A 20,156-nucleotide genomic window follows, 5' to 3' on the forward strand; every position below is an offset into this window, starting at 1 on the left:
CTCACCTCTGTACTCTTGCTTCCTGATCTGCAACAAAGCATTGGTCCTAATGAAATACATGATAACACAGGCAACCAGACTCATTAGTATGAATATAATGTGACAACATTATCATCATTACTTGCATCAAAAACTTCAAGATCAGGGTTTCTGTCATTTATTAATAAATGGAAATACAAGAAAATAGCTTTCCAGTCTTTTTTTCATTTTCTTTATATGCTTTTGTATTAAAGTACAATGCAACAAAATGAGTAGCTTTTGTTGTTTAATTGGAAATATTTAACTACTTAGGTAACTTTTATTTTACTCACTGTCTAATATTTTCCAACTGCCTAGTGAAACCAGCAAGAATTGTAATATGGGGCCTTATTTTGGTTCATTCTTTCTGACAAAATCCTACTTAGATGGACAAAACCATGTGCACTGCAGGGGGGCAGATGTAACATGTGCAGAGAGAATTAGATTTGGGTAAGTAATTTTGTTTCTGTGCAGGGAAATTACTGACTGCTTTATTTTTACACTGCAATATAGATCTCACTTTGAAGTAAAACCCCACCCAAATCTAATTCTCTCTGCACAAGTAACACCTGCCCCACCTGCAGTGCACATGGTTTTGCCCATCTAAGAAGGATTTTGTCAGAAAGAATGAACCAAAATAAGGCCCATGGTCCTAAAATAACAACCAGGCAAAAGTGTGAAGAAAAGAAACAGTAAAACTAGCACATACTTTATGTATTATAGGGCTTTAGTGAAGTCGACAATAGTATAATTTATGTAAAGAAAGTGAACTCATTAGAATCTTACCAAAGGTATTAATCATAGGAAATGTTTTACAAAGTGCAAAACAGCAGTGTACGGTATAATCAGACATGGGCACTTTGCTATGCGGGAAGAGGGACATGGACATTTTGCTGTGCATTGTAATCTTACGAAATATATGGATAATTTAACCATTTAATAACATAATAATTAATAGGTATTTATATACAATGAATAACTTACGCCAAGGTTATATGCATAAAATATGTATTTAAAACCGGGATAAGAAGATTGCTCCATACAAGATGTGAAAAACAAGAGTTATTATAATTATCAATTCAACTTCAAAACTTTTCACAGAAACTACCCAAATGAACCTGATAAAAAGTTTACATACTGTACCCTGGAGATTTTGGCCTGATAACATGCACACAAGTCGACACAAACAGAATGACTACTAAAGGTAACCATCCTCACCTGTGATCTGTTTGCTTGTAGTCAGTGTGTGTGTATAAAAGGTCAGTGAGTTTCTGGTCTCCTGAAAGACCCTTGCATCTTTCATCCAGTGCTGCACTGACGTGTCTGGATTCTGAATCATGGGGAAAGCAAAATAATTGTCAAAGGGTAATTGAACTGCAAAGAAAAATCCACAAATAACTTCAGCTGAAATACAGGACTCTGAAAAAAGTGGTGTGGTTGTTTCAAGATGAACAGTAAGGAGGCATTTGAAGAAAAATGGGCTGCATGGTCGAGTCACCAGAAGAAAGCCATTACTACACAAATGGCAGAAAGTTTTAAATTATCCAAACAGCACAGAGAAAAGCCTCAAAACTTCTGGAACAAAGTCATTTGAAGTGATGAGACCAAATTGAACTTTTCGGTCACAACAATAAACATTACAGTTGGAGAGGAGTCAACAAGGCCTATTATGAAAGGTACACCATTCCTACTGTGAAACATGGAGGTGGATCGCTGATATTTTGCCACAAAGGCACTGGAAACTTGTTAAAAATTGATGGCAAGATGAATGCAGCATGTTATCAGAAAATACTGGAGGAAAATTTGCACTCATGAGCCCGGAAGCTGCGCATGGGACGTACTTGGACGTTTCAACATGACAATGAGCCAAAATACAAGGCCAAGTTGACCTGTCATTGGCTACAGTACATTAAAGGGACAGTTCTGGAGTGGCCATCTCAGTCTCCTGACCTCAATATCATTAAGCCACTCTGGGGAGATATCAAACGTGCAGTTCATGCAAGACAGCCCAAGAATATACAGGAACTGGAGGCTTTTTGCCAAGAAGAATGGGCAGCTTTACATCTGAGAAAATAAAGAGCCTCATCCACAACTACCACAAAAGACTTCAAGCTGTCATTCATGTTAAAGGGGGCAATACACGGTATTAAGAACTGGGGTATGTAAACTTTTGATCAGGGCGATTTGGGTAGTTTCTGTTGTCAATATGATATAAAAAGAGTAAACACAGTTGTTTGACAATAAATGGCTTCACCCAACCACTAACCATGAGTGAAAGAAAAGTTAATATTGTCTGACAAATGGCCAGAAAATCACAAATTCTGCTAGGGTATGTAAACTTATGAGCACAACTGTATATACTGCATCCCATAATGTCATTATCATGTCATGAAACCTATATTGGTGTGTGACTGCTGGCTGTATTTAAAATGTATTGAAAAATCTAGGTCTTTATATTCATACACACAATATACAGATGAAACTTATCCAGCGCTAAGCAGCCTTTCTTCTCATAAATTCTTGCGAGCGCTTCGCTATGTAGCGATGCACTCGCACTTTATTGATGTGCCACAACCCGGTGTGTGGGTCAGCCATGTCCTCTGCTGGGCGGCCCCATGCAGCCGGAAGTTGCAGTTTTGCAAAGTTTCACAAAACTGCAACTCATACTGAATTAGGCCCATTATTTGGTAATTGTTGAAATGTAGCTTACGGTATGTGGAAAATGCAATATACATTTTTTAATCAAATTTTCTAAAGGCAGATGTGGCAGATGGGCTGATGATAATTGGGTGGAATAGTTGATTCCTTTGTTTTTGCTGAATACACTTATATGATTGTATATCCCTGCAGCAAAGCGACAAGAATGCCATTATATAGCACCAATTTTTGCATAAGTAGCCTCATTAAAATGCCAGATGCTTAAAGTACTGTAAAACTTTGATGACAGAGTTTTTGTGTTCATTTTCAGAAGCTTTAGTAAAGTTACCCCACTCACTGGGTGAATGCTACATAGACTGAGGAAGAAGAGAGAACTACTGCTACCAGAATTCGATTAAAGGTTCCATGTGCCCTAGACTAATAACCATGTGGCAATACAGTAATAAACATTTACTGTATTATTATTACCAGTCATTTATATATCGCACACATATTAGGCAACGCTTTACAGAGAATATTTAAACATTCACATCAGTCCCAGTCCCAGTGGAGATTACAATCTATATTCCCTACGACATGTACACGCACACACAGACATTCTAGTTTTCATTTGTTGGGAGCCAATTAGCCTACCAGTATATTTTTGGATTGTGGGAGGACACCAGAGGAAACCCACGTAAGCACGAGCAGAATATACAAACTCCGCACAGTTAGGGCCATGGTGTGTATCGAATCCATGACCTCCGCGCTGTGAGGCAGTAATGCTAACCGTTACACCATCCATACAGCCCCACATGTAGCTCCCCTTGTAATGCTGCGAAACACGTGTATGGGCACTCATGGACTCACCATTGATACTGCCCATGTGCTTGTAGTGAAGGTTATACAACTGGCATATAGGGTCTAATGCTTGTGGCATGCGAATGCAACTTTGGCTTTAGGCTGCCCAGCTGGTGCTGTAGCACAATGTACATAAAGTAATGGTTCCATCAGTAAGTTACATTGGCACAACCATCTGGCAGCCACAGTAAGAACTTTCCCCCCACAGGATAGCTTCCAAGCATGGAATAAATAAGGCCTTCATTTTATTCCTCGACTGTCCCCTACAAGGCACCCCCCAATCCTGGTGCCCTAGGCTGCAATCTAATCAGCCAAATGGTTAATCAGGCTCTGGCTACTACTTTGTGGCAAGAATATTATGCGTCCTTGATTTACAGTGCTAAATATCTTTGTGTAGTTCAGGCACCAGAGTATACAATTTTCAACTGCTGTGTAAGGTTCAATTGCATTCTTCATAACACATCTAAACACCTACTTGCCCAATCCAAGAAATAAACCTGAAAATGCAACCAGTTGACCTCCCATGGACGTGTTTTTAAGCAATGTACTTTGATAAGATGAGAGATGTGTGCTCCAGGCTACTTTTAGAGTCTCCTCTCGGGAGAAGCCTGGAGAGGAGACTCTTAGCACCCAGTACTGCAAATACCCCGAGGAGGAGGCAAAGATAAAGTGGTGCAATTTGTGTCATTTTATCCCCGCCCCATCCCCAAACAGCCGCAAATTGTGGTATTTAATTGCACACACATGGAGATGTAGGGGGTATTGGGGGGGGGGGTTTCAGGTGGAATATGAGAGGCTTGCCTACCTTCCTGTGGGCCAGAAGGGGGACCTGATTTTTGGGAGCCTCTCAGCAGTTTCCGGGAAGGTAGGCAACCCTGGTTTGCAATGAAAATGGTTTCATCTACTGTATGTGGTTACTTTAATATAATGAGGCACATGTTAAACCTACCTACAGCCCGATTAAGATTTGTACGTAATGATGTTGTTCTTGCAACTGAGCATTTCTTAGTAAACTGTGCACGCGACAAGGTACACTTGCGATGCTGTCTGCATTCAGTACAAAAATCGGTACTTGTGTATTTTGGCGGCGCCCATCGCATCGCATACCATAACGCATACGATGGTATGCGATGCGACGCGATATCGTACGATAGTGCACGATGGCATACAATTTTGAAATTGTATGCCATTGTACATGGCATACAATGCCATACGATGCGATGCGATTAAACATTGTATAAGCACCCTAATGGGTGCTTATACAATGTTAAGCACCCAAATGGGTGCTTACAATGTTAAATGCACCCCCACGCCACCCCCCCACTATAAACGTGAACCCGAAGCGTGGCGAGCGCAGCGAGCCCGCGAGGGGCGGCGGTACGCGTCCTACGACCTTTTCATACCCCCACTATCCACGTCGGTGTGGAGTTGAGAATAGAATAGTGTGGCGAGCGCAGCTAGCCACCGAGCCCGAAGCGTGGCGAGCGCAGGGAGCCCCGCGAGGGGACGCGGATACCTGTGAAGCCCGCGAAGGGATGCGGATACCTGTGAAGCCCGCGAAGGGACTGCGCTCGCCACGCTTCGGGCTCGGTGGCTCGCTGCGCTCGCCACACTATTCTATTCTCAACTCCACGCCGACGTGGATAGTGGGGGTATGAAAAGGTCGTAGGACGCGTACCGCCGCCCCTCGCGGGCTCGCTGCGCTCGCCACGCTACGGGTTCATGTTTATAGTGGGGGAGTGGCGTGGGGGTGCATTTAACATTGTAAGCACCCATTTGGGTGCTCAAAAGCACCCTTTAGGGTGCTTATACGATTTTTGGTCGTATAGGGGGTCAAAATCGCGTCGCATCGCATCGCATGCCATCGGGTGCATGGCATGCGATGCGATCTGTTCATCGTACGACGGACATCGGGGGCGCCGCCAAAATACACAAGTACCCAAAAATCTTGTATCTTGCCAACTGTCCTGATTTTCACAAGACAGTCACATTTGTTTAGGACTGTTCCATGTCCCACCTGTGACCGACAGTGTCCCGAGGTGGGAGGGGAAAGGTCAGTTGGCCGTTTCCCTGTCAGTGCTGCTATGCTTAGCAGAACAGCGGGGAATAGACACACAGCATCTATGCACATTGGCAGAAGGACAGTGGGCATGCCTAGCAGCTCAAAGAGCACTGCCCATGCCCCCAACAGTGACAAAAACTGGGCATCATGATTGTGGCATTGCCACGAAGCCACATCTCTTTTCCCGAGGCCATTCCCCCCTTCCAGAACGTGCACTGAGGCCACGCATGGCTGATGTTGTTATATTGGGAGGTATGTACACTTGTGAATTCAAGGATGAATGAAGAATATGAATAGTATATAATATGCTGTCATTAGCTCTGTACAGTGTTTGGTCTATGTCTTTCAGCTTTGGAATTCGTGTTAAACCATAATAAATTATGTATTTCCTCTTGAATTTCTCTACAGGCCCTTTAGCTAGTAGTTCTAAATGTATGTTTTAGAACTATTAGATGCTAACACTAAACACACCGTGTATTGATTTATAGAATGAAACCCCCAAACAAGAAAATATAGCTATGTTTAAATCTGGTCATGTGCGCAATCGGGCGGCTTGCATACTCATCCATAGCAGTAGGAAGCCAAACTCTTATTACATCGCCTTCCAAAATGAAACTCAAAGCAGGCATTTTATCTTTTCTCATGTAATCACCATAAGCTAGAAAATGAAATTTCCAAAACCTAAAAGTATGCAGCAGAGAGCTCTAGGGCACCGCATGTCACTTTTTGCTTTGATGTATTCTGAGCAAAGAAGCTTCAAATCTCCTGCTCAAGTTATTTGAACATGTTACTTAACTCTTTCATCAGCTTCTCCTTTTGACTGCAAAAAGCCTAGATTGGGTGTAATCCTCACAGAAATGAGCCAGATCATCTGCATGTAGGTGACCCTGGGTCTGTAATCATCTCTAGACTGTTTAGTGGTGGCATCCTGCTAACATTGCATCCTTTATAACTCAACTTATTATAGCAAAAGGATATTCCTACAGTTTGTTCATGGTCAGATTGGCAGAGGTCAGTTTCAGATATCAGATGCTGCTGCGCCTAGTATTAGATATAACAAACAATGAACGGTACTCTTTACCTAGAACGGCGCCCGCGATCAGAATCGCGGGCGTCGGGGGTAAAAAATCGCGGGCATCGCGGGCATCGCGGGTAAATCGCGGGTACATCAAAATCGTGTACCCGCGATCACCGCGATTTTCCCATAGGGAACAATGTTAAAAAGCCTAATTGACCGCGATTTTCATGTAAAATGCCTCAATGCCCGCGATTTTCTCATAGGAATCAATGTTAAATGGGCTACAGAGCCCAAATAGACCCAATTAACCCTTAAATGTCACCCCAATTTTTTTACGCCACCCCACGATCCACGCCAACCCGAAGCGTGGCGAGCGCAGCGAGCCCGCGAGGGGCGGCGGTACGCGTCCTCCGACCTTTTCATGCCCTACTATCCACGTCGGCGTGGAGTTGAGAATAGAATAGTGTGGCGAGCGCAGCGAGCCCGAAGCGTGGCGAGCGCAGCGAGCCCCGCGAGGGGACGCGGATACCTTCACAGGTAAACGCGTCCCTTCGCGGGCTTCACAGGTGTCCGCGTCGCCACGGACACCTGTGAAGTCCGCGAGGGGACGCGTATAACTCTGAAGGTATCCGCGTCCCCTCGTGGGGCTCGCTGCGCTCGCCACGCTTCGGGCTCGGTGGCTCGCTGCGCTCGCCACACTATTCTATTCTCAACTCCACGCCGACGTGGATAGTAGGGCATGAAAAGGTCGGAGGACGCGTACCGCCGCCCCTCGCGGGCTCGCTGCGCTCGCCACGCTTCGGGTTGGCGTGGATCGTGGGGTGGCGTCAAAAAATTGGGGTGACATTTAAGGGTTAATTGAGCCTATTTGGGCATCGCGTCGCGGCCGTTTATGTACTGCCCGCGATCCCGCGATCACCCCGATGGGCGCCGTTCTAGGTAAAGAGTACCCAATGAACAAAAACCTATACACTGATCTATAAGAACTTTATCTACATCAGAGCATTGTCGTGATGAAAATGTACTGTTTATTTATAGTACAGTGTGGGGCTGATCATAGTTGAAAGCAAAGCAAAAAGCCAGAGCAAGTTTGCACCCTAGCAAAACCGTGTTGCACAGTAGGCGGGGCAGATGTAAAATGCACAAAGAAATCTGTGAGGGGTGTGTCCCAACTCAGATAGGATACATGCAGAAGCAGCCAGTATTTACCCTGCATGCAAAAGCATCTATCCCTTGCTTAGTTAGGCCAGGTAAAGATACAAATTCAGTAGATTTTTTTCTCTATGCTTCTAAAGGTCCATACACACTGGGTGATAATGCCCAGCGTGTATGGACAGGGATGACCGCTTTGATCACTGGGGGGAAAGCTGCTCAGTGCATACACACTGAGAGGCTCAGCAGACGGGGGGGGGGGGGGGGGGTGGTGGATGGCTTTGCATGGCTTTCCCAGCGATGATGCAGGAGCACACAGCAGCACAATCGCCGGACCATACACATTGGGCTCATACTTGCTGTTTTGAGCGGATTTCAGCTCAAAGTCGCCCAGTGTGTATGGGTCTTTACTCTAAATCAGCCGTAAGTGAAAGAGATTCAAAGTTTGACATTATAGCAAATACATGCCATCCGTGGGGACTGATGCCCAAGGGCTTCAATGCAGACCACACATTGCACGGGGAGGGGGTTAGAATATTTAAATGTACATGTAATGCTTGTAATATGGGTATGGGTCATTGGGTCGACACATATTACATCAACATGTATTGGGCTGACCACTGAAGGTCAACATGGGTGAGGTTGACACATCAAATAGGCCTACATCGCTAAGGTCGACATAAGCATTAGGTCGACAATGTCAAGGTCGACAGTCAAAAGTTCAGCATGAGTTTTTTTTACCTTTCATGTTTTTCACGTTCTTCACGGTTTCTGAAAAATATAATAAAATTATGAGATATTTTCTATAGGAGTTTTATTCCTAATTCAAATTTCTGTCTCATTCAGCAAGAGGTGAAAAAATCGTATACAGTATTTTATAAAAATGACAGGTGCAGTCACACTTGGGACCTTATTCTGATTGACTCGCAAGGCTGCGAAATTCACTGCTTTGCGAGTCCATCAGATGCCACCCACTTTGCACAGTACCAGCCGCGCCCCCCCCCTCGCTCGCAGGAACCCCTGCACGGCTATGAATGGATGAGGCCGTGAAATGTTCGTCACGGCCTCATTAGCCTGGGAACGCCCATGAAACGCTGGGTGTTCCCACATGCTAGTGGCGCTACCCGGCGCCCCCTGACCTTCTCCGCCTGCCCGCTCGCTGCGTGGAGTGAGTGCACATGGCGTACCCAATGTTCGCTGTGGGTGCACGCACCCTGTGTCTGCACATGCCCAGAAACGTGCCTGTGCATGTGCAGATGCAAAACATTGGTCCTCCATGCAAATGCACAGAGGAGCGAATGGATATGAATAAGGTCCTTGGGGCGAGCCTTGAAAAGTGATAAAATGGAGAGTGATAAACCTCCAACCAACCAGCTTCTCCCTGTGATATTTTAAACGCAGCCTGTGACATGGTAGGTAGGTGCTGATTGGCTGGTTGTTTATCGCTCTCTATTTTATCACTTTTCTAGGCTTAGTACATCTCGCCCCAGGTGTGATTGCAGCTATCACATATGCACACAAATGTGCAGAGCCTGCAGCGTGCCTCTCTAGATGCGCAGACTGAGCTGATCTCTGAGGACGCTCTGACCTCTCCAAGTGTGATCGCAGCTATTACAACAAGGTCAGAGCGTTCACAGAGATCAGCTCAGCCTGCCCATCTAGAGTGGCACCCAGGCTCTGCATGGCAACCTAATGTTTGACAATGTTAGCAATGTTTCTGCATTCATGCAGCACCACAGCAACTGATGCGATCGCAGTGGATGTTCTTTTGCACAGGTTAGCTTCTGCCCATATTCGCATATCATCGCATTTATGGAAGATCATTACAACAGGAGTAGGAAGAACAGTACTGTAGGTTCTGCATGTCAATATACACAGGATTAGACATAGCATGTATCGACATGCACTGTTTTGTCATTGACATAATGTCAACATTGTGAATATAAAAAATAGTACTACAACTGTAGTTAAGCATTGCTACGTAAGCCATCTCTAAACCTAGACCTAACCCGTACCCTAAAATCATAAAAAACCTTCTTGCGTTCTGAAAGAATACCACAATGCTTTTGGAGAGTGCATCTTCAGCTTGAGCGGGAAGATCAAGTTTTGATGCACATTATGTATAATTATCTGTTATAGTGTTACGGGAGCAGTTTGTCCCATTAAAGACAGCAACCTACATGGGAATAAAGTAGACGCCTTTTCTTGCTACACTACACTTAACCCTCCCTACCAATAGAAGACTTTTTGTATAGATGTCATCAGTGGCCTCTGCCTTGAATCGTTTCTAATGGTACAATTGAAGTTACAAAACCATTTGACCATTTGTTTGCTGGGTAGTAAGTGCCCGCCATAGAATCCAATTTGTATTTCTCACTTGGTCCTAATCCAGACCTGATCGCAGGACTAATTTGTTCTCAGAATGGTCCAAACCATGCTGCACTGCAGGTGGGGTAGATGTAACATGTGCAGAGAGAGTTAGCTTTGGGTGGGGTGTGTTCAAATTGAAATCTACATCGCAGTGTAAAAAATAAACAGCCAGTATTTGCCCTGCACAGAAAAAAAATAACCCAAACGAAACTCTCTCTTGCACATGTTACATCTGCCCCACCTGTTGATTTGCAGCATGGTTTTGCCCATTGTGAGAAAATAATTTGACCTGCAAACAGGTCTGAATTAGGCACTTACTCAGACAACTGTCTTGATGTGAGTGTGGCCAACTGAACACAGCTATGTTGCCTCAGTCACGAAGGCTTCTAGGTGGTTGCTTAGTCCTGTGTACATTTTAGTTCACTAGAAAGGCTGTTTTCCTTCTAATGAACCTTCGTAAAAGTCCTGGAGACATTACAAAGAATCTATTCTGTTGAAGCTAAAGTGATTTTAAATGTGTAAATAATGAAAACACATATAGAAGTGAGCACTGTGCTCAGATCGTGATGGATGGTGTAATCGGAGAGACCCCAGCCATTGTGAGAAAATAATGAGACATGACCCATCATTTGCTAGCCACAGTAATAGAAACATTCACATTAATGGTAAACAAGCAGAAAATAACTGATTGGTCCATCCTGTCTGCCCAGTTTGGTACCAAGATTTACCTGATGTTTCTTTTTTTTCTCACATATGTTCTTGTTTATATTAATGGGTAAGGTGATGGTGTAAGGGCTTAATTATTATAGCAGTTTTACTGTATTTCCCATATAACTGTTGGAAATGATGTGTGTACAGGTCTGTACGCTGTGCATCGTTAACGAGGCGTGCTCCTGTGCCTCGTTAACGAACCCCTACCTTGTCCAGCATGTTTGGACGAGGGAGGACATCATCAATGACGGCCATGCTGCAGCATGACCGTCATTCCCCCCTGCCGCCGGCCCCCTCACGTGTGGCATGGGCAAGTGTGTATGCACTTGCCAATGCCGGTCCCACCTGCCGGGTCCCAACGCTGTCTATATTGGCGTCGGCGGGTTCACCGTAGTGTGTATGGCCCTTATCACTTCACCAGGCTTAATACATCTGCCCCATTATATCAACCAGTGATATCACATTATGGACCTTATTCTAGTTCACTCTTTCTGACAAAATCCTTCTTAGATGGACAAAACCATGTGCACTGCAGGTGGGGCAGGTGTTACTTGTGCAGAGAGAATTAGATTTGTGTGGGGTTTTACTTCAAAGTGAGATCTATATTGCAGTGTAAAAATAAAGCAGCCAGTATTTACCCTGCACAGAAACAAAATAACTCACCCAAATCTAATTCTCTCTGCACATTTTACATCTGCCCCACCTGCAGTGGGTGAGTTATTTTGTTTCTGTGCAGGGTAAATACTGGCTGCTTTATTTTTACACTGCAATATAGATCTCACTTTGAAGTAAAACCCCACACAAATCTAATTCTCTCTGCACAAGTAACACCTGCCCCACCTGCAGTGCACATGGTTTTGTCCATCTAAGAAGGATTTTGCCAGAAAGAGTGAACTAGAATAAGGCCCTATATCACTCAGTGTGTTTAGGGATTTATAAGTCTTCAACTTTTATTTAATAACTTGTTACCAGCCAGTGAAAATAAAGGAACACACGCCAGAACAAAGCAACCCATATTTCCCACCGGCACGCAAAACAATTAAGACTGCCACCAAAGAGGTGAGGAGCAGTGTTAGCTTTTTATTATATAGGATGCCTGGTCGTCACATGTTAAAGATGTAAAGTAAGGGTTAGTCAGAAAAAGTAGGAATGTCTTCAATCAACTTATTGGGGGAAATTTACTAAGAATACGAATACAAAAAATTGTATTCGTATTCTTGATACGAATGAATACGACTGCATACGTCGTATGCAAAGTCGTGTTCCGGAGGGGAATTTACAAAGCAGTCAAATACGGAGGGTTACAAAGCAGTCAAATACGACTGCTTTGTAACCCTCCGATGTCGTATTAATTTGTATTAGCTGGCCGTATATACGGCCGCTAATACGAATTCCTACAGGCAGTCGAGAAAGTCGCCTCCTGATTGGCCACCAAGTGGCGAATAGGATCATTCAGAGGAGAGGCGCGGAAGATGAAAGATCTCTGCGCCTCTCAGTCCGTGAGTGGGGTACCGGCGGCTGATGCGGTGGACTACGGCGGAGACAGAGACGATGTCGGGATCTTCGCCACAGGACCTGGTGAGTAGGATTTCCTTCCACAGGTTCCCCCTATGGATTTTATCGGATCCTGAAGCCCTGGAGCCCCGGACTCTGAAGCCCTGGAGCCCCGGACTCTGAAGCTCTGGAGCCCCGGACCCCCGACTCAGCAGCCCTGGAGCCCTGGACCCCGGGACCTACCTATGGGCTCAAGATAGGTAAGTATCAGTATGTGTGTAATGTATGTATTATACTTTTATTTTTCTGTTTTGTCGTGTTTATTTAACTATTTATTTTACTGTGGAACTACAAGTGCCAGCGGGCCCTTTAATGCCCTGCAGGCTGGGACTTGTGGTTCTCCAATTCTATTTTTTACACTCAAATCAGCCCGGTGGCCACCGCTCCAGGGCCACCGGGGACAGCACCCGGCTTCAGCCTGGTCAGGTAAGTCCTGGAGGGGGGGGACCCTTTTATTGGGGGGGTCCCCACTCCCCCAGTGCCCCTGGCCATGCTGACCGGTCAGGGGGTTAATGCTTTGGCTGGGGGGGACTTGTATAAAAAGGCATTATCCTGCTGGCTGGTTTGGCCTGGGGCTGGTTCTTAAAATACGGGGGAACCCCTACTCATTTTGTCCCCCATATTTTGGGAACCAGACCCGGACCTGGAGCCTGGGGATGGTTGTTAAAAATCGGGGAACCCCTATTTGTCGGGTTCCCTGATTTTTAATTACCGGCCCGGCTCTGTCAAATTTATTTATTTTTCAATTTTTTTACACATTGCAGCCTGCACGGATCTGACTGATCCATGCAGGCTAAAGCCAAATACGACAGGAAAATAAAGTGTATTTTTCTGCCGTATATTCGTGGCAGTTTCACACCAATTAGCAGCCGTATTATCAATACGGCTGCTTAGTAAATCAGGAACCACCATTCTTTTGAATGGTGATTCCTGTCATATCCTATCGATGGTGTAGACATTCGTATTTGTAAATACAAATACAAATGTCCCATCCATAGGTGTACGAATTGCCGTATTTTTGGGATAGTAAATCCCGAAAATACGAATGTGTAAAAAATAAGTGTATTTCTGCATACGAATACACCTATTTTTTACGAATTCATCTTAGTAAATTTCCCCCTTTTGTCTTATTGATTTAAAGTATAAATCACATTGCTGAAAGGGAGAGATTACTGTCAATTGATTTGTTTGTCAATAAATATAAAAAGTATCTGTAGTGGGCAGAATGCCAGAGTTTACAAACATGTGTAACAGTGCAAAGTTATATAGACCAGTGTCTTACTAATACTGAAGCATATTTAACAGATAATGTACATATTGACGTTGGGGAGAAATATTCACCCGAGGGAGCTTATTAGCAAGTGGAAGTAAACATATAAAAATTTGATACATTATTTTCATCTCACTAGATAGAAAATCATATTACAAAAAATTTCACAATATCCAGTGTAAAATCTGTGAATCTCAGCACAGAGTGGCCGATATGCATGGCCATAGCACTGCACAGAACACTATTTTTGCCAGGTCCTGTGGAATACTACTGTGCTACAGTATTCCCATGTCCTCCAGAATCCCCTGATCCCCCTGCTCTTGCATGCATTCACTCATGCAGGGATATTTTGTGTAGGTTACAACAAACTATGCATTGATTACTCTGCACCACACAAGATACAAAACATTTTTGTCTGTGCAAGTGTTTACCTTCATTCATATTGTCCTCCTCATATAATAATAAACCTGTCAGTGGCATGACTCGCAGAGACATTGGAGGCAGTGGCCGCTGGGCTCCAAATGTCAATAGGGCCCCAAGAAAGCGGATTGCTAAACTAGGACAGTTCTCTCTCCACTCATTTCCTAAAGGTGTGCTACAGTTACTTCTGACTCACAATCCCCTTTGCAGCCCCCTTGAGCTCAAGAGTCTCAGAATACGTCAGATGTACTAAGCCTTGATAAGTGATAAAATGGAGACTGCTTAACCACTAACCAATGCGCTCCTAACTGTCATTTTCAAACACCAACTATTACATGGCATTTAGGAGCTGATTGGTTGGTACTTTATCCCTCTCCATTGTATTACTTTTCAAGCTATGTGCATCTGGCCCAATGTGAGATAATAGATTGAAGTGTTTACAGTATATGCAAAATTTTATTATTCCATTTGTTATATTGTTGATACGGATTTTCCAGAACAAACAAGCTAATGTTAAATACACATGCAGAATATTTCCCTTCAATTATTACAATTTGTGAGATTCAATAAAGTCAAATTTTCCTGTAGATGGCAGCAGATCCTTGCAAAGTAATATCTCAAATCCACTTTATTAATTTACAATAGGTCATAATACCATATTTAGGGCCAGAGGCACTAAGCTTCAAAAGTGATAAATTGGAGAGTGATAACCAGCCAGCCAATCCGTTCCTATCTGACATTTTTCAAACACAGTCTGTGACATGGCAGGTAGGAGCTGATTGGCTGGCTGTTTATCACTCTCCATTTTATCACTTTTGAAGTTTGGTGCATCCGTCTAATTGCAAACAATCACTGTGCTGAAAAAGTTGCGTATACTTACAATATACTGTTTTTTTGTATGTTATTTATGTGTATAATTGGTCAGTTTATTTCATATAAGGTGTATACAATTCATTCCTATGAATGAGCTTTTACAGTAGTTGTAACCATGTTACAAATAGTGAAAAAACTAATAATATAATATATATATATGGAGGTGGGAATAGATTCCCAGAGATGATGCTGGATTACCTGTACAAGATATAGGTTAATGTCGTGTACACACAGCTCAACCCAGGGGCACCTGGTGGGGGCCGTCATCGGCTAGAAAGGAGGGATGGCGCAAGGGCGGAGCACGGGGAGGGGGATGGTACATTGAGCAGCATTGCACTGCCATGGATCTGACAGATGGAAGCAGAAATAGGGGGTATGCAATCTGCCACCGCTATTTCCGACGTGGGAAATAGCGGTTGGCTCCCTATTCAATGCTGTCCTTAGCGACAGCATTGAAGCGGGATCTAGGCAGAACAGGCCTGACTTTAGAAGCTGTTGGGCCCGTTCTGCCGATAACAGCCATGGTTTGTCACGATCCCGGCCACAGATGGCCAATCCACAGATGTTTTTGCGTCCATGCCCCCTTTGCAGTGAACGGCAGGCGGGAGATTGAATCCCACCAGTCGATCAGACCGCAAACGGGCCAGGATCACGGTTGTCGGCGGGGATCGACAGCCGTGATCCTGGATTGCATACCCCCCATAGACTTGACTGCCAAGTTTTTTTCTGCTTTTGATCCTGATCCCGCGGGGCCACGCACGGCGATTGAATCTGCATTGAATGCAGTTAAACAATGTTTGATTCATTGGCATTTTTTTTATTCGATTTGGACTATAACGTCACCAAATGTCTAGGTTTCCTGTGGATGAGGACTTTGTGTGTCCCATTGGAAGGATGAATTTAGGGGTGTATTTGCAATGTCCCCTGTGCGACATTGCACACTATGGGGGGAATTTACTAAGATGGGAGTTGTATTTCACATGGGATGTTGCTATAGGTAATCAATCAGATCCTGTCTATTATCTTCTAGAGGGTGCTAAATAAATAAGAAGTAGATTCTGATTGGTTTCCCATAGCAACATGCCGTGTGAAATACAACTCCCATCTTAGTAAATTTCCCCCTATGTGGCTTATTTATTAAAGCTTCTTGAAATGAAAAGAGGTGATGTTACAAATAGCAACCAATAAGATTCTATTTTTTTCTATGTCATCCTAGAAACTGATTCACAGAATCTGATTTTCATTTTTAGAAGCTTTGGTATATTTACCCCTACAACTGGATATGACCATGCCCCAATCTTTTTATAAACTAAAATAGTACAAAAGGTAAGTAAGCGTGTGTATTCATTGTCATCTGGGCAAACAGGCAAATGCCCACCTCATCCTGAGCCTCTTAATTCTTCAGGCATGAGTCACTATATGCAGCACTATTGTAGGCACACGGGACGGGAGGCTGATTTAGAGTCACACGCAAAGCTGTAACTAGGGATGTGTGGTGCTGCCACACAGGGAGCAGCAGCTGTATTTGGCTTGCAGGTTGCCAGGGTGCAGAGCGCTCAGCATATCCCTATTATACTCCAGGTGCACAGTTTATTCCTGTCGCATGAGGACACATATACAGATCACATTATTGTCCTGCTCTGACTCTGCTCATATGTAAGTAAGGTAACCTAACCACACGTGCATTTAGGGCAGTATTCAATGAGAAAAATTCTCCATGTTTTATGGCGAGTTTGTGCTTTTCTCGCCTTGGACGGAGACTTTTGCTCTCAAAAAGCGAGCAACCCTATTCAATGTGCACTTCTCGCCGTCTTTCTAAGTGATTTTCGCTGTGTCTCTCCGTGTAGCAATTCTCCATATTTTCATGGAGAAGTGGAATATGAACTTTTACAATAAAAGTTTTTTTGTTTTAATTTTGGTGTAAAAAAATCAGGAATTTTAAACTGTGAAAGGGCATGCTATTTGTATTCATGTGCTTATATATATATATATATTTTTTTTTACACAGAGCAGCCAGCAGGGGGCCGGGAGCCGAGCCGCTCATTAGATATTCATATATTCACTGCACCCAATCATTACATATGCATGATTGGGTGCAGTGAATACCCGGCCCCTGTTGGCTCTCCGGGGGGGCAGCCTGTGCTGCCTGGCTCCCGGATTGGCTGATACTCGCCGCGAGGGGCGGCGAGTATCAGTCACATTGAATACTATCTAAAGTGCCGTGGCGGAGAATCTCCAAACATGGAGAATCTCCGCAAAAACACGGCGAGTGCATGGAGAGCGAAAAAAAACGCTCGCCATGCACGGAGAATATTTTCATTGAATACGGCCCATAGAGTTGGTCATAGTAATACATAGGCCCAATTATCCTATATTAACACTGCCCATATATATATATATATATATATATATATATATATATATATATATACATATATACATTCAATTCTGCTTATCAATATGTTATTGTGGATTTGATCAACCAGTTTGGGATAATTCTGGTTATTATAGGTAATCTTCTGTGGGAAATTACCAATTTTGGTCTGTTCCTCCACAGACACATTAGCCTGTTGATCAGCAACATAGAGTCGTGACCCCATGCTGAGGTGGTCACGACCCACTTTGGGGTCAGGACCCACAGTTTGAGAACCGCTGGGTTAGTCTATGAGTATTATAATACTAATTTGTTTAGGTGTATTTGATTATATTGTCCCACCTTGAATTGGATTACAGTCGTTATATTTACTGAATAAATTCTTTGCTGTACGCATAGTGTATACTTCTGAGTATAACCCCAAATGATACATATGACGTGTAGCTGCATCCAAGTATAATTTGAATGACATATACAAAGTCCCAATTTGCTCAACAACTTCTAAATTACCATACAATGTATAACTTCAAAGTGTAACTTCAATGATACATACATTGTATAACTTCTAAGTATAAATTCAATGGTATATAAAAAGTGTAGCAATATGAAAAGCAACCTCCTCATCCAACATTCAGGAATGAAATGAGAGGTATATATATATATAGCATCCTTTTTTTTAAATGTATACACCTAAAAGTAAATCAATTTGTTGGGGGGGGGGGGGGGGGGGGGGATGAAAACATTTAAAAAGGAAACAGCTTACATGGAGTTGAATGTATCGAAGTCCGAGTTCTGCGGTGGACTGGGATGCCGGCCTAACTTAGAGGTTTTTAAAAGAGCGCTCATTTACAAGGAAAACCATGCCTTGTAGGTGACTGGCCCTTTAAAAAATACAGTCCGCGTTCACCTGACATCCCGTATGGTCATCGAACTCAGACTTCATTACATCCTGTCCATGGTTTCTGTGTTTAAATGTTCCTCGCACAGGGAAAGGAATTAGCCTGACATAGTTTGTTATTCCTTTGCCAAGCCTATGATTCCAGAAGGTTTACACATTATGGCTCTTAGCCCAGTGCCAGGGGCATCGGAGACAGCCCCGGGCTTTAGCCCCGACAGGTGGTGCCCTGGAGAGGGGGCGCCCTTTATTGGGGGATCCCCACTCCCACAGGGTCCCGGCCTGGGCTGACCAGTCATGTGTAAATGCTTTAGTTGGGGGAACTCATATAAAAAGTTTCCCCCGGCTGCTGTGGCATTACCCTGCTGACTGGGCCCGGGCTGGATTTCAAAATACCCCTACTCTGTTTGTCCCCCATATTTAGGGAAACAGGACCGGCCCATGAGCCAGGTGCTGGTTATAGAAATATGGGGGGACCCCAGTTTTTGTCGCCCTGTATTTCTGCTACCAGGACCAGCTCAATGAGCTTGGGTCCGGTTACAGTCGGGCAGGGGGCTGTTTTTTTTTTATTATTTATTTATTCTTTTTTTTTTACACTTAAAAAGCCTGCATGGATCTGACTGATCTGTGCAGGCTTCAGTCCAATATGATCATAAAACATGGTCTATTTGACATTCGTATGTATTGGTGAATTCATATCTGAATTCACAAGTGTGAATGATTGTAAATCTGTTTCTTTAGTTTGTACATTCCACACCACATTATTTGCACATATAAGACCCAAGCGACAGGACCAGGATCCATTTTGGCCACACATGTGGAAACCCCTGAGACTGAGCAGTTGGATCATTTCTATCATGACTGAGATTTTTTAATACTGTCAGAATATGATTGCTCACAGAATGAGAGCGCCCACCTGCAATCATCTCCCAATCACATTTACTGTCATTGTTTTTTTGTTTGATTGTCTTTGGATTATTGTCACCTGTCAAATTGTTTTGTAATGCACAGCTGTAAAAATGGTACAATATTATATATATAATATTGTTTGTAATAGGGTTTATAATAAAAAATGATTAAAACATAAACAAACTATAATAGTAGCTTATATGATAGGGTACTTGTTTCCTAGCACGGCGCCCACGATTTTCAGTCGTATGGCATCTTATGCATTGTATCGCATCTCATGCCATATAGCCGCATGCGATGCGATTTCAGCACCCTATATGATTTTTAATTGTATAAGCACCCTAATGGGTGCTTACAATGTTAAATGCACCGTAACGCCACCCCCACTATCAACGCCAACCCGAAGCGTGGCGAGCGCAACGAGGCTGCGAGGGGCGGAGGTACGCATCCTCCGACCTTTTCATACCCCCACTATCCACGTCGGTGTGGAGTTGATTTTATATAGTGTGGCGAGCGAGTATTACTTTACATGCATTCCGCGGCCCCTCGCGGGGCACGCTGCGCTCGTCACGCTTCGGGCTCGGTGGCTCGCTGCGCTCACCACACTTTTCTAAAATCAACTCCACGCCGATGTGAATAGTGGGGGTATGAAAAGGTCAGAGGACGCGTACCGCCACCCCTCGCGGGCTCGCTGCACTCGCCACGCTTCGGGTTCGCGTTGATAGTGGGGGTGGCATGGGGGTGCTTTGTAAGCACCCTTTATGGTGCTTATACAATTAATAATCTTATAGGGGGCCCATTTAACATTGAAAACACCCATTAGGATGCTTATACAATCTTAAGTCGTATACCATTGTATATGGCATACAATGGCATGCAATGCGATGGTATACGATTTAAAATTGTATAACATCGGCTGACTTTGCGTAACATTGCATCGTATCGCATACCATTGTATGGCTAATGGTACGCAATGCGATGGGCTAGGAAACAAGTACCTATGATAGTATACAATAATAAATAAGACACGCA

Source organism: Crinia signifera, chromosome 1 (assembly GCF_055691185.1).
Source record: "Crinia signifera chromosome 1, ASM5569118v1, whole genome shotgun sequence".
NCBI lineage: Eukaryota > Metazoa > Chordata > Amphibia > Anura > Myobatrachidae > Crinia > Crinia signifera.